Genomic DNA, 12,505 nt, shown 5'->3' on the forward strand with positions numbered 1-12,505 from the left:
TCCAACTATTCATCCCTCTGGTTCTACTCCCCTCTCAGATACACATTCTCACATGATAGCTACAACCACAGGTTTATCTATCTGCCCTGCACTTAAGTACACATCAGATACCTAGTAATTGATGAGGGTACTCAGCCTCCAAAACAAGTGGGTGGGCGACCCATGGACTTGACTGAACACAGAGAGCTGCCCTCCTCCACCCACGGGACCAGGGCCTGCCCATTGGTCTCTCCATTCTGGCTCATTTCTTCTCCCTAGTACCTCCGTATCAGTGCTTATCAGGGTCTCTCGCTACAGTCCGCAGCTGGACAGTGAAAGCTTGGGGCTAAGCACCTTGATGGGTTGACAGGGTTGGGAAGTGGTGGAGCTGAGATTTGGTCCCAGACCATAGGAGTCCACATCAGGGAAAGGCAGGTGTGAGGCAGCCTACAGCAGAAGAAACGCTTGTCCCTGCCCCACCCTGAGAGCCTAACTGCTCACCGTATCCATATATGTGAGTTGCTCTGTCACAAGCCTGGAAGGGAAGTCCAGGAGGTCAGGCTTCTCCTCACCCAGCTGGTTCTTTGGGGTGACACAGCAGGAACCATCTGGGGTCACAGTGGGCTCTATGTCTATTGTCAGAGCTGGAGTGAAAATTCCTGGGAAAGCTGATGGTCCAGCTGACTGCAGCTCAGCACCCGGCACACATGGAGATGATGGGAGCATGTGTTCCAGTTCTGCAACAGCTGATGGAGGGGAGGCTGGCTCTGACACTGCAGGTGATGGTCGATGCAGAGCTGGGGTTGCCTCTAGCTCCATAGAAGGCCCTTTTTCTGGCTCTGCAACTGGAAGGAGCCCTGGAGCTGGCACTGGAGCAGGTTAAAGAGAAAGGTTCATCCACATAACTGACTTTCCATGTGCCTTTCCAAAAACAGGACATATACCATGGCCTTAAGGAGGGCACGTATTGCATGGTGCACTGGGTGTTATACGCAAGTAATGAATCATGGAACTTTACATCAAAAACTTGGGATGTACTGTATGGCGACTAACATAACATAATAAGAAAATATTAAAAAAATGTATCCAATGAATTTCCAATCCATGAGCCCCATTCCAGATAGCCTTCCCAAACTGCAATCTCCCTTACCCTCTGCCTCTACAGGCTCCAGAAGTTCCCGCTGCAGCAGGAGAATGGGGGCATGGTTTTTCAGGTCCCAGTCATGGCACTTCAGATGTACAGAGCCCCCCCCCCCCCCGCTTTACCTCAAGTCATATGTGGAGCACAGTCAGAGGCCTGGCCTTTCATTCCACATGCTACTCCCACAGCACCGTTCTTTCTGTGTGGGTCCCAGAAGATGGCCCCAGGCCACTTCCAACCCCTCTGTAGCTGTCTTTGCAGTGGTTTGCTCATCCAGAAAACCTGAATGAGTGGTTTTTCCACTTACACTCTTCACGGCCATAGGTCTAGTCTACTCCGTCTTCCATGCAGACCAGTATCAGGGCTTAAGTTTGAGGCAGATTTGTGAGTGGTCTGCTCACCACAGCTTCTATTATTGGCCCCAGTTGTGGTCAGCAGAGGTGGATACGGAAAGGGGCAGGCAGAGCAAGATGAGACCATCAAAGGGGTGGATGTTTTAGGCACCAGCTCAGCCCAGATTGTGCTCTGCTTCCCAGAGGGCTTGAAGGCCCATCCATAGCTCTTTTTGACTCATTTGCTTCTTCAGGAAGCCCCCCAAATTCAGCCCTCCCATGGAAACCAAGAGATCTGTGAGATCTATGGCTCTGAAAGTCCCTCCCCAGCCACAACCCCTGTATCTCCCACCCTGCTCTGTGGAGGCAGCAGTCTTTCCTTCTGGACCCAAAGACCGTGTTTTTACTTGTTATAGTCCATCATAATGGTACAAACACGGGTGGATCTATTCACACCTAGAGTAGGCCATGAAGATGTCATATCTAATGAACTATGGACATGGGTGCTTATGATGTGTAGAGTGACTATCTGACCCTCTGACTAAAATTGAGACCCAGACATTGTATCTACTTTGTCGACTGAGTTATCTTAGTGACTGGAAAGTGCCTGCATTACTACATGCCTAATACATATTATTGAATGAATGACTCCTAACCAGTACTTTCCAAATACTGAGTGGACCTTGGGCGGCTCTGCCTGCCCCCAGTGACTCCCTAATCTGGTCACATAAAGGACCAGTGCCAGGACCAACTAGATGGAATCTCAGAAGTCCTTTGCAAACAGGAAAACTATGAGCTTTCCATTTGCTTTTGTAAACCCAGAAGGGCCACAGGTCTGTGAGGGTTGAGGTTGAGAGCTTCTTCACTGGAGAGCGAGAACTACTAAACATGAAGATGCCCAGCATGTTCAGCAGCCTTTTCTACAGAGCCAGGCCCCAGATAAGCCCGTGCCGTGTTTTCTCCCATGATTTCCTACAGTAACCCTATGAGATTCAGCCTCTTACCACCCCATTTTTCAGAAGAGGAAAGTGAAGCTCAGAGAGGTACAGTGACATTCCCAAGACATACAGCTAGTAGGTGGGAGTCTCACTCCTGTGCTGTGCCTGGGGTGGGCATTCACCTGTTGAACTGCTGGCCCAGGACCTGTTTGGGTGAAGTGAACACATGGTATTATGCAGAAAATTGTGATATTTGATATGTTTATATCTGGGAAGAATGGTACCAGGGAGCGTACGAAATGCTCCACTGTGCCTTCTCTGAGCATCAGCATCGTGCAGGCCTCGTCCAGGGACAGGATTAATTCTTTTTCCCCACCAGAAAGACGGGGGGGGGGGGGAGCGCAGTGTACTCAGCTTCAACTCCATGAACCACCAGGAAGATCAGGGTCTGGCGTTCAGACCAGAGACTCCCAACGCTTCGGGAACTTGTGCAAGAAAAGGGACTTGAAGGCCCGCCCAGAAAAGGGCTCTAGGCTTAAAGGTGCAATTGGCTTTAGGGGTGAAATGATAAACCATTGTTCCCTTTAACCCATTTTGTTAGTTGAGCAACAATAGCATTTCTCTCTTTTAATAGCCTTTATTAAGAACTCTATGCCTTTAAGTCATCGGTAAACATCCCTACTGCAGACAGGAGAAAGCAGAAGCTTAGCATCTCCAACGCTGCTTGAGATCATAGACGTTGGGCCTGAGAACTGTCCAGAGCATGGAATGCATGGCATTCCTCCCATGCTGATGAGGCCTGGTCTGTTCCTGACATGGGGAGAAAGGTTCAGGGGAAACCACCCTCCTTGGCAGGCCACAGGGGAGCCAATTGTTTCTAGTGTGGGTTCTGGCCTTGCCCTGATCATCTGTGGGTCCTGAGATAGGACATGAATTTGGACCCATTCTCACCCCAGACCAGCACTGGATGTTGTTGGTGGCCTGATGCACCTGCTGCTTGTCAAAGGAGATGAAGTAGCTGAACCCTTGGAGCAGCTCATCAAAGATGTCCTGGGTGGAACTCTGAAAAGATAGAGCCAGCTACCTGGGCCAGGAGGCATCAGAGGCCTTCCACCCAATCTGTGGTTCTATGTTCTGGCAGATCTAGCAGCTAAAAATGTTTGTTAAGACACTTAAGTGTTCCTTGCAGCATTGCTGAAATGGCAACAGAATTGAATCATGTCAAGTTCCACCAGCCTTGAAAGGCTGAATTACTGTGGCTGACGACCTCCTTTCGGAGGTCCAAAAAGACATATAAGGACACAGCTTGTGACCTGGTGGACCTACAATGATTTGATGTACTCTGAGAAATGACGCGTTATAGAGAAACATATAGAATGACTTCATCCCACCATTCCTTTTATGTTCAATCACCCTATTTAGTGTGAGGATTTATAAGGCCTTAGACAAGTTCTCCAAGGACAGTGGAGCTGGGTTCTACACAGGATACCTGGGTGAGTAGGGAAAATAATAAAAACAGTACAAAGACACTCATGGCTTCGGGAAAAGTAAGATAAAACACAACAAAACAAAATAACCTACGCCCCTAAACTGCAAAAAAACATTAATTATATTCTCTACCATTCCCATATATGTGAAGAGTCTTCCTACCTTATCCCATAGCTGGTGGTGGAGGTGTAGATGTTGGGATTACTTTGTGGTTGGGCCTGAGGGACACTCATGTGGAAACATTATAGGAGGGCCCTAGGTCTGTCCCCATATTTGTGTGGGGGCCCTGGGTGTGGAGAACCCTCTTCCCATTCTCACCTCAGGCAGCACTGATCCTGGGTGGTCTGGTGCACCTGACACTTGTCTAGGGAGTTGGAATAGTTAAAGTCACAGACCAGCTCATCAATGATCTCCTGGGTGCAGCTCCGAAAATGCAGTGCCCCATATATATGGGGCCAAGAGACATTAGTGGCCTCACGGGACATTGCCACAAGGGGCCACCCCCATTAGAAATCGTGTTCTCCAGTTAAGGCTAAGAGAAGCAGCAGAAAAGACATCCAACAAAGAGGAAGCCAGATGAAACCCTAGGGCTCATGATTAACATACAGGTGGTTGAGCTTGGTCCCCAGCACTCAGCTTCTCATCCTGCCTGCTATGACCTGGGGTGTGAACATGAAAGATGGGCCAGGTTCCAACACCTGGCAGCTTGCTTCTGCCCAGGAAGGGCATCCTTCCTCTGCCCCCTCCTCTACACACACATACACATACACACACACACTTAGTGAGGGGCAAGAGGTGTGGGCCTGCTGAAGTAGGATCACTGTTGTTGCCTGCTCTCCAGTGGGCTGCTCTGAGCTGCCCTGTGTTACCTGTTGGTGTCTCCTGCCACATGTCCAGAGGGCTCGGAAAAGCGGGCTGAGACGACGACTACAATGATGTGAAAGTCTTTCTCTCTGGACTTTCTGGGCCAAAGCCCCTGAAAGTAGGAATACAGCAACAGAACATCTTGTTCTCTTGAACGTCTCGAGTCAAGTGAGCTGGAAAGCAGGCTTTCTTTGAATGGATGTGCCTGGTTACCAGAGTTCTAAGTTCAATTGGGGCCTATCACCAAGGAAGTGAGGTCGCTTCTTCAAGATTCCAGTACCTTGGCCTCTGCCGTCTCTTGGCAACGAACTGTTTACTTTTCTCCCCCATGTCATCTCCTTAACTGTACACTATGAGCCAAAAATGCCATAGCCACCACTCTCTGGAAATGTAACCAGGGTCTGAGGTTTCAGGAGACAGAACTGAATTCAGACCTTTTTTCTTTGTTTTCCCAGTTCTGAGTCCTAAATCATTGTGTCTCTCACATATTCCCCACTTTCCCAAGCTGCTTAGTGGGGATCAGGCTAGAATCCACTTCTTGGGACATCATCAGGTGTATGTGGATAATGTAACATGGGTGGGGTGGTCCCCTGTGTATCTGAAGCACAATTTTCAGGATGGAAGAATTACAAGAAGGGGTGGGACTTGGCATGGAGGGCCGCTCAACAGAGGCCTGGGTTCCAACAATGTAATATTGGAACACTTTCCCACTTGGCCTTGTGTAAATGTGGGCACTATGATGGGGTGGAAATGAACGAAGAAGCAGATATTGCTGTCCTCTGTAGTTAAACTGTTCAATTGTTTCCCATTATATTTAGAATGAGACCCAGTTCCTCATTTTTTTAAAATTTTTAAAAAAGATTTTATTTATTTATTTGACAGAGAGAGACGGCCAGCGAGAGAGGGAACACAAGCAGGGGGAGTGGGAGAGGAAGAAGCAGGCTCTTAGCGGAGGAGCCTGATGTGGGGCTCGATCCCATAACGCCAGGATCACGCCCTGAGCCGAAGACAGACGCTTAAGGACTGCGCTACCCAGGCGCCCCAGTTGCCTCATTTTTGTCTATGAGCGGAACAGCCTTCACAGTGGCTCCCACCGATCCAGACTTGTGGTATAGGCATCACTCTCTACCCATTAGGTGGTTAGTTACTGGCTTCTGACCAATAGGATGCAGCCAATGCGATGAAATGTGATGTCTAAGTTTCAATTGCAAAGAGTTTCTAACTTCCTAGTTACTTTTCTTGTGTTCTGCGTCTCACTCCCTTTCCCTTTTTCTTCTTGATCTCTGAACCAAAAATCGAGCACAGATATTTTGAGCTGCCATGTGTAGAAGCACACATGGCAGAGAACTTGGCCTGTGCCAAGGCCAGAAGACACACAGGAACTCAGATTCTGAGTCCAAACAGCTTCCCGAATCATGTGAGCCAACTTGGGAGAAAATCCTCTGCCAGTCTAGCCTCAGTCACTGCTACAGCCTCTGACACACCTTGAGCCTGGGGAACTATGCTTATTTGTGCCTGGACTCCTCACCCACAAAAACTGTGAGAAATTAAATATATACATTTTAAGATTCAGGCTACTGGGGCAAGGCAGTAACATAGGAACAATAGATAAGTAACAGTCTCCCAGGCCTCAGCACCTCTCCCTGCCTTCCTCCCTCCCCTCTGCTCTCCTCCTAGTGTCCCTCCAGCCACGGGGGCTGCCTTTTTCACCTCCTCTGGCCAAACCAGCTCTGTTAGTGAGTGTCTGCAACAGCGCTCCCTTCTTTCTGACACACCGCACACAGACGTGTGCAGGTCTAGCTCCCTTTTGTCAATCTGTTTTCAGCAATGTCACCCTCAGTGAGGCCTTTCATATTTTCCTATCCAATGACTCCCCAGCCTTCCTTCATTACACACTTCAGTCGTCGTATATAGCACTTGCTCTTTTCTTTCACGTCTTTGGTTTGTGCTTTGTCCATCTCTAGACTGTGAGCCCCTAAAAGCAGGGAGCTCTTGGTATTTTCAGCTCTCCTCATGGGTCCGCCAAGGTACCTGGCATAGGGGAGTGCTTAGTGTATAGTTACTGAATGAATAACTGAGAAGATCTTGGAGCCCACCTCCCCTTTTAACAAGCTAGACTGTAGGGAGAAGCGCAACTAAAAGTTTCGAGCTGTTTCTGGGCAAGGGGACAACCACAATGGCCTCTGCCTGACTCTTCCTTCTCCAGTATCTCCAGCAGAACTGATGAGGCACCATGGACAAGGAAGCACCCTGCATCACGTTCTCTGTCTCTAGTGGTACAGCCCCAGGCAGGCACACCACCAAAGAAAGGGGTGCTTTTATCTGGGTGTCCTCAAGGCAGTGGCTTTCCAGAGTCAGAGTGGCAAAGGAGCAGGATCTCCAGGCTCCAAGAGCAGAATAAGGGACCACAGAAACCTCCCTTTTCTCCTTTTTCTGTCCACTCCCATGGTGTCCTCTTTACTATTCCAGCACCCTCACCTCAGCCAGAAGAGTGATTCTGCACCCACCCTTGTATGTCCAAACGAGGACCCTGAAGGTCTAATGGAGACTGGTCTTGCCCCTGGACCCCAGAGACAGTGTTCAGTGCTCTGGCACTTTCCCAGAGAACATAAACAAATGATAAGCAGGTATGCGCAAGCCCAAAGCGCAATGACCTATCACATCAATTGGAGCAGCTGTCATAACAACGACAAGAGACAACAAATGCTGGTGAGGATGTGGAGCAAAGGAGCCTATGCGCACTGGCGCCGGCACTGTGCAAAACAGTATGGAGCGTCCTCAACACACTGAACACAGAACCACGGTATGTGCAGCAGCTCCACGTCTGGGAACATTCCATAGAAAACAAAGGAATATGTCTAAGAAATACCTGCACTTCCATGTGCAAGAAGCTTTATTTACCATAGCTGAGACAAGGAAAACATCAGTGCCCATTAGTGGTGAATGGATAAAGAAGTGTTACCTACATAATGGAATATTAATCAGCCATAAGAAAAGGAAATCCTGCTAAGTGTGATAACAGTTTTGGACTTAGAGGCATTATGCCAAGTGAAACAAGTGAGACAGAGAAAGGCAAACACTACATATGTGTAGGTATAGATATATATAGGGAGATAGATACTATATAGATGATAGATACATAGACATTTTCCCCTTTTATGTGGAATCTAAAACAAAGAAAAGAAAAGGCGGAAAACTAATTCAGAAGAACAGATCAGATTAAAGTAACAAGAAACAGAGGGGAGGGTGGGGGCAGGGATTGAGTGAATGGTGAAAAGGTACAAACTTCCAGTTTTAAGATAAATAACAGGGATTTACAGTACAACATGATGACTGCAGTTGATACCGCTCTATGGTTTGAGAGGTGTTAAGAGAGTAAATTCTGAGAGTTCTTATCACATAATAGCTTACACATACACAGTGTGTCAATTATATACAGTGATCAATTATATCAAGAAAACTGGGCAAAAAATATTTTAATATTCATAATGGGCATCAGGAAAGTTGACTTGGTAAAAATAATGACACATAAGCAAAATGTAAAACAGCAGAACCCACAGTCAGTAGACTATGATATGGATAAAAAATCCAAGCCATTTGCATAAAAAATTGATTCTGATTTTTAAAATCAGTGAATTAAAGTTAAAGTAGATAAAATAGAATTTTAAATTGTGCTACATTTTTAAAAATTGATCAAGGAATAAAATGTCTTATTAAATTAACTCTGAAAATACCGTTTTGAAAAAATTTTCATGTTTTGGAAAATTCTGATTTTAAGCTTTTAAGTGGGCACAGAATGAGAACATTTTGTTGGATCAAAGTTGTCTCCAGGAAAATGGGTGAGACAAAATAGCAGCACCAAAATGGCAAGACTAAATTGTCCTGTGTTCATTTCTCTGTATTTGCAGTTTTTAAAGAAAAAATATTTTTATTGACATACAATACACATAATCAAAAATCTACCATCTACCGTCTACAAATCTACCATTTATAGGTTTATATTTCATTAAGTACATTAAGTTCATGGAATACATTTTAAATGTATTAAATGCATTAATACCCTTTCTACAACCTCCGTCTAACCCAACTTCACATCTCATTTCATCTTGTGAAACTAAAACTCTACACCATGAATCAGAAACTTACCATTACTGCCTCATTCCAGCCCTTGGCAACACCATTCTACTTTCTGTCTTTATGAATCTACTTTGGGTAGGTCCCAAAAGTGGAGTCAAAGCTTGCATTTTTATAAATGCACTTAATGTAAAAGTTCACCCATGTTGTGGAGTTTTGCAGTCCTGTAGGAAATAAGCGTGTCACTTACCTGTTCTTCCGGTCTGTCTTCTGGGGGAGGGGCCTGCTGCTTGGCTGTTCAGGCTGCTCTGCCTGGTTGGCCTTTCACCACCCCTTGTCAGGGGGTTGGGTTTAACGTGAGGAGGTTGTCTGTGTGGCTTTGTTCCCTGGCAGATTTCCATGCCTCCTTAGAGGGTCAGAGGAAATACGGCTGTGCAGAAAACTCTGGCCTAGGGCAGCAAGATCACGGTCACCTTTCTTCAATGAAACTTCCAGGTCAAAACATCTCCACTTGGAAAAAAACCTGTCAGCCAAGAATGCTTTATTTGGAAAAGCTGTCCTTCAGAAATAAAGTAGAGAGGGGCGCCTGGGTGGCACAGTGGTTGAGCGTCTGCCTTTGGCTCAGGGCGTGATCCCGGCGTTATGGGATCGAGCCCCACATCAGGCTCCTCTGCTGTGAGCCTGCTTCTTCCTCTCCCACTCTCCCTGCTTGTGTTCCCTCTCTCGCTGGCTGTCTCTATCTCTGTCAAATAAATAAATAAAATCTTTAAAAAAAAAAAAAAAAAAAAAGAAATAAAGGAGAGATAAAGACTTTTCCAAACAAAGAAAAGCTAAATGAGTTCCTCACTACTAGACCTGCCGTAAGGGAAGAATTAACACCTATACTACTTAAACTCTTCCAAAAATATCAACATAAGAGGAATACACACAAACACATTTTAAGAGGCCAGTATCACCATGATACCAAAACCAAATAAAAAGACTACAAGAAAAGAAAATTATATACTGGTGTCCCCGATGAATATAGATGAAAAAATTCTCTTTAAGTATTAACAGACTGAATTCAGCAGCATCTTAAAGGACCATATACCACGATCAACTGGGATTTGTCCAGGGGGTGCAAGGATGGTTCAACATATGCAAATCAATCACTGTGTGACACATCACATTAACAGAATGAAAGATAAAAATCATATGAATATCTCAATAGATACAGAAAAAGCATTTGACATGCATTTGACAAAGTACAACATGCATTCATGATAAAAACCCTCAACAAATTGGATCGTGAAGAAACGTACCTCAACACAATAAAGGCCACATACGGCAAACCCACAGCTACGGCAAACATCACACTCATTGGTGAAAGACTGAAAATCTGTCATGTAAGATGGGGAACAAGACAAGGGTGCCCACTCTCAACACTCCTATTCAATACAGTACTCGAAGTCCTAGCAGAACCATCAGACAAGACAAAGAAATCATAGGCATAAAAATTGGGAAGGGAGAAGTTAAAACTGTCTCTATTTGCAGGTGACATATAGAAATCCTAAAGACTATAAAAACAACCCTGTTAGGTCTAATCAATGAATTCAGTAAAGTTGTAGGATAGAAAATAAATGTACACCTAGCAGTAGCATTCCTATACACCAACAACAAACTATCTGAAAAAGATATAAGGGAAAAGATACAAAGAACATTTATGTTAGGGAGAAAAACAACAAAATACTTAGAAATAAACTTGAGCATGGAGGTGAAAGGTCTCTTCACGGAAAACAAGACATTGATGACAGATACAAAAAAAGAAACCCACCAATGAATTGAATGGTATTGCATGTTTATGAATTGCAAGAAATAATGTTAATTACCCAAGCCACCAATAGACTCAATGAATTTCCTATCAAGATTCCAATGACTTTTTTTGCAGTAAGAAAAAAAAATCCTAAAATTTGAATGAAACAATGAAAGACTTTGGATAACCGAAACAATCTCTAGAAAGAAGAATAAAGCTGGAGGCATCACACTGCCTGATTTCAACTGTATTATAAAGCTATAGTAAATCAAAATCTTATGGTAGTGGCATAAAAACAAACACATAGACTAATGAACACAAGAGAGAGCCCAGAAATAAACCCAGACACATACGGTTTTTGAGAAGGGAGGCATTCTCAATGGAGAAAAATAAAACAGCTTCTTCAGTAAATGATGCTGGGAGAAGTGGATATTCACATGTCAAAGAACAAAACTGGACCCCTATCTTACATCATCCACAAAAATTTACTCAAAATAGATAAAAGACTTACAGGGAAGACCTGAAATCATAAAATTCCTACAAGAAAACATAGAGAATAAACTACTTGACATTGGTCTTGGTAAGTATATTTTAAAAATAACACCAAAAGCACGAGCAACAAAATAAAAAAAAAAAAAAGTGGTACTACACTCAAGAGCCTCACAGTGAAAGAAATAATCAACAAAATGAAAATGCAACATATGGAATGGGAAAATATTTGCAAATCATGTATCTGAAGAGAAATTAATACCTAAAATATATACATAACTCATACAACTCAGTTGTATGTAAAAAAAAGAAAGAAAGAAAGAAAGAAAGTAAAAAAATAAAGAAAAGAAAAAAGAAACCAACTAAAGAAAGGACCAAGGACCTAAATAGACATTTCTCCAGAGAAGACAAATGGACAACCAGCACATAAAAAAGGTGTTCAGGGGCGCCTGGGTGGCACAGTGGTTAAGCGTCTGCCTTCGGCTCAGGGCGTGATCCCGGCGTTATGGGATCGAGCCCCACATCAGGCTCCTCTGCTATGAGCCTGCTTCTTCCTCTCCCACTCCCCCTGCTTGTGTTCCCTCTCTCGCTGGCTGTCTGTATCTCTGTCAGATAAATAAATAAAATCTTAAAAAAAAAAAAAAAAAAGGTGTTCAACATCTAATCTTTACGAAGATACAAATCAAAACCACAAAAACCACAACGAGATATCATTCTTGTTAGAATAATTATTATCAAAATGACAAAAGATAACAAATGTTGATGAAGATGTAGAAAAAAGGGAACTCCTGTGCACTGTTGGTGGGAATGTAAATTGGCATAGCCAGTATGGAAAAACCTATGAACTTTCTTCAAATATTAAAAATAAGATAACCAAAGGATCCCGCAATTCCACTTCTGGTTACATAGCTGAACAAAATGAGATTAACATGTTGAAAAAAAAGAAGTTAGCCTGTTGAAGAGGTATTGCCACCCCATGTTCATAGCAGCATTATTTACAATAGCCAAGATATGGAAACAACCTGTATCTATCAACAGAGTAATGGATAAAGAAAATGTAGTCTGTATATCCAATGGAATACTATTCAGCCATAAAAATAATGAAATCCTGTCATTTGAGACCGCACGGATGGTCCTTGAGGACATTATACTAAATAAGTCAGCAGAGAAAGACAAATACTAGATGATCTCACTTATATGTGGACCCTAAAACATAAAACAAATAGAAAAACAAATAGAAAAAGAGATCAGATTTATGGTTACCAGAGGCACGGGGTGACGGGAGGGAAAACTGAATGAAGGGGATCAAAGGTACAACCCACAGCTGTAAGTCCTGAGAATGTCATGTGCTACACAATCACTGTAGTTAACACTGCTGCATGTTGTAGCTGAAAGTTGCTGTCCTCTA

General features: G+C 44.1%; 1 protein-coding gene across 1 annotated transcript in view; it reads right to left on the bottom strand.

The window, feature by feature from the left end:
- The window catches only part of LOC123803119 (uncharacterized), a 121,199-nt gene that overhangs the window by 30,846 nt on the left and 77,848 nt on the right, over positions 1–12,505 (bottom strand). The window lies entirely within an intron of this gene.

Source organism: Ursus americanus, unplaced genomic scaffold, assembly GCF_024610735.1.
Source record: "Ursus americanus isolate L20-20 unplaced genomic scaffold, mUrsAme1.1.p SCAF_65, whole genome shotgun sequence".
Classification (NCBI taxonomy): domain Eukaryota; kingdom Metazoa; phylum Chordata; class Mammalia; order Carnivora; family Ursidae; genus Ursus; species Ursus americanus.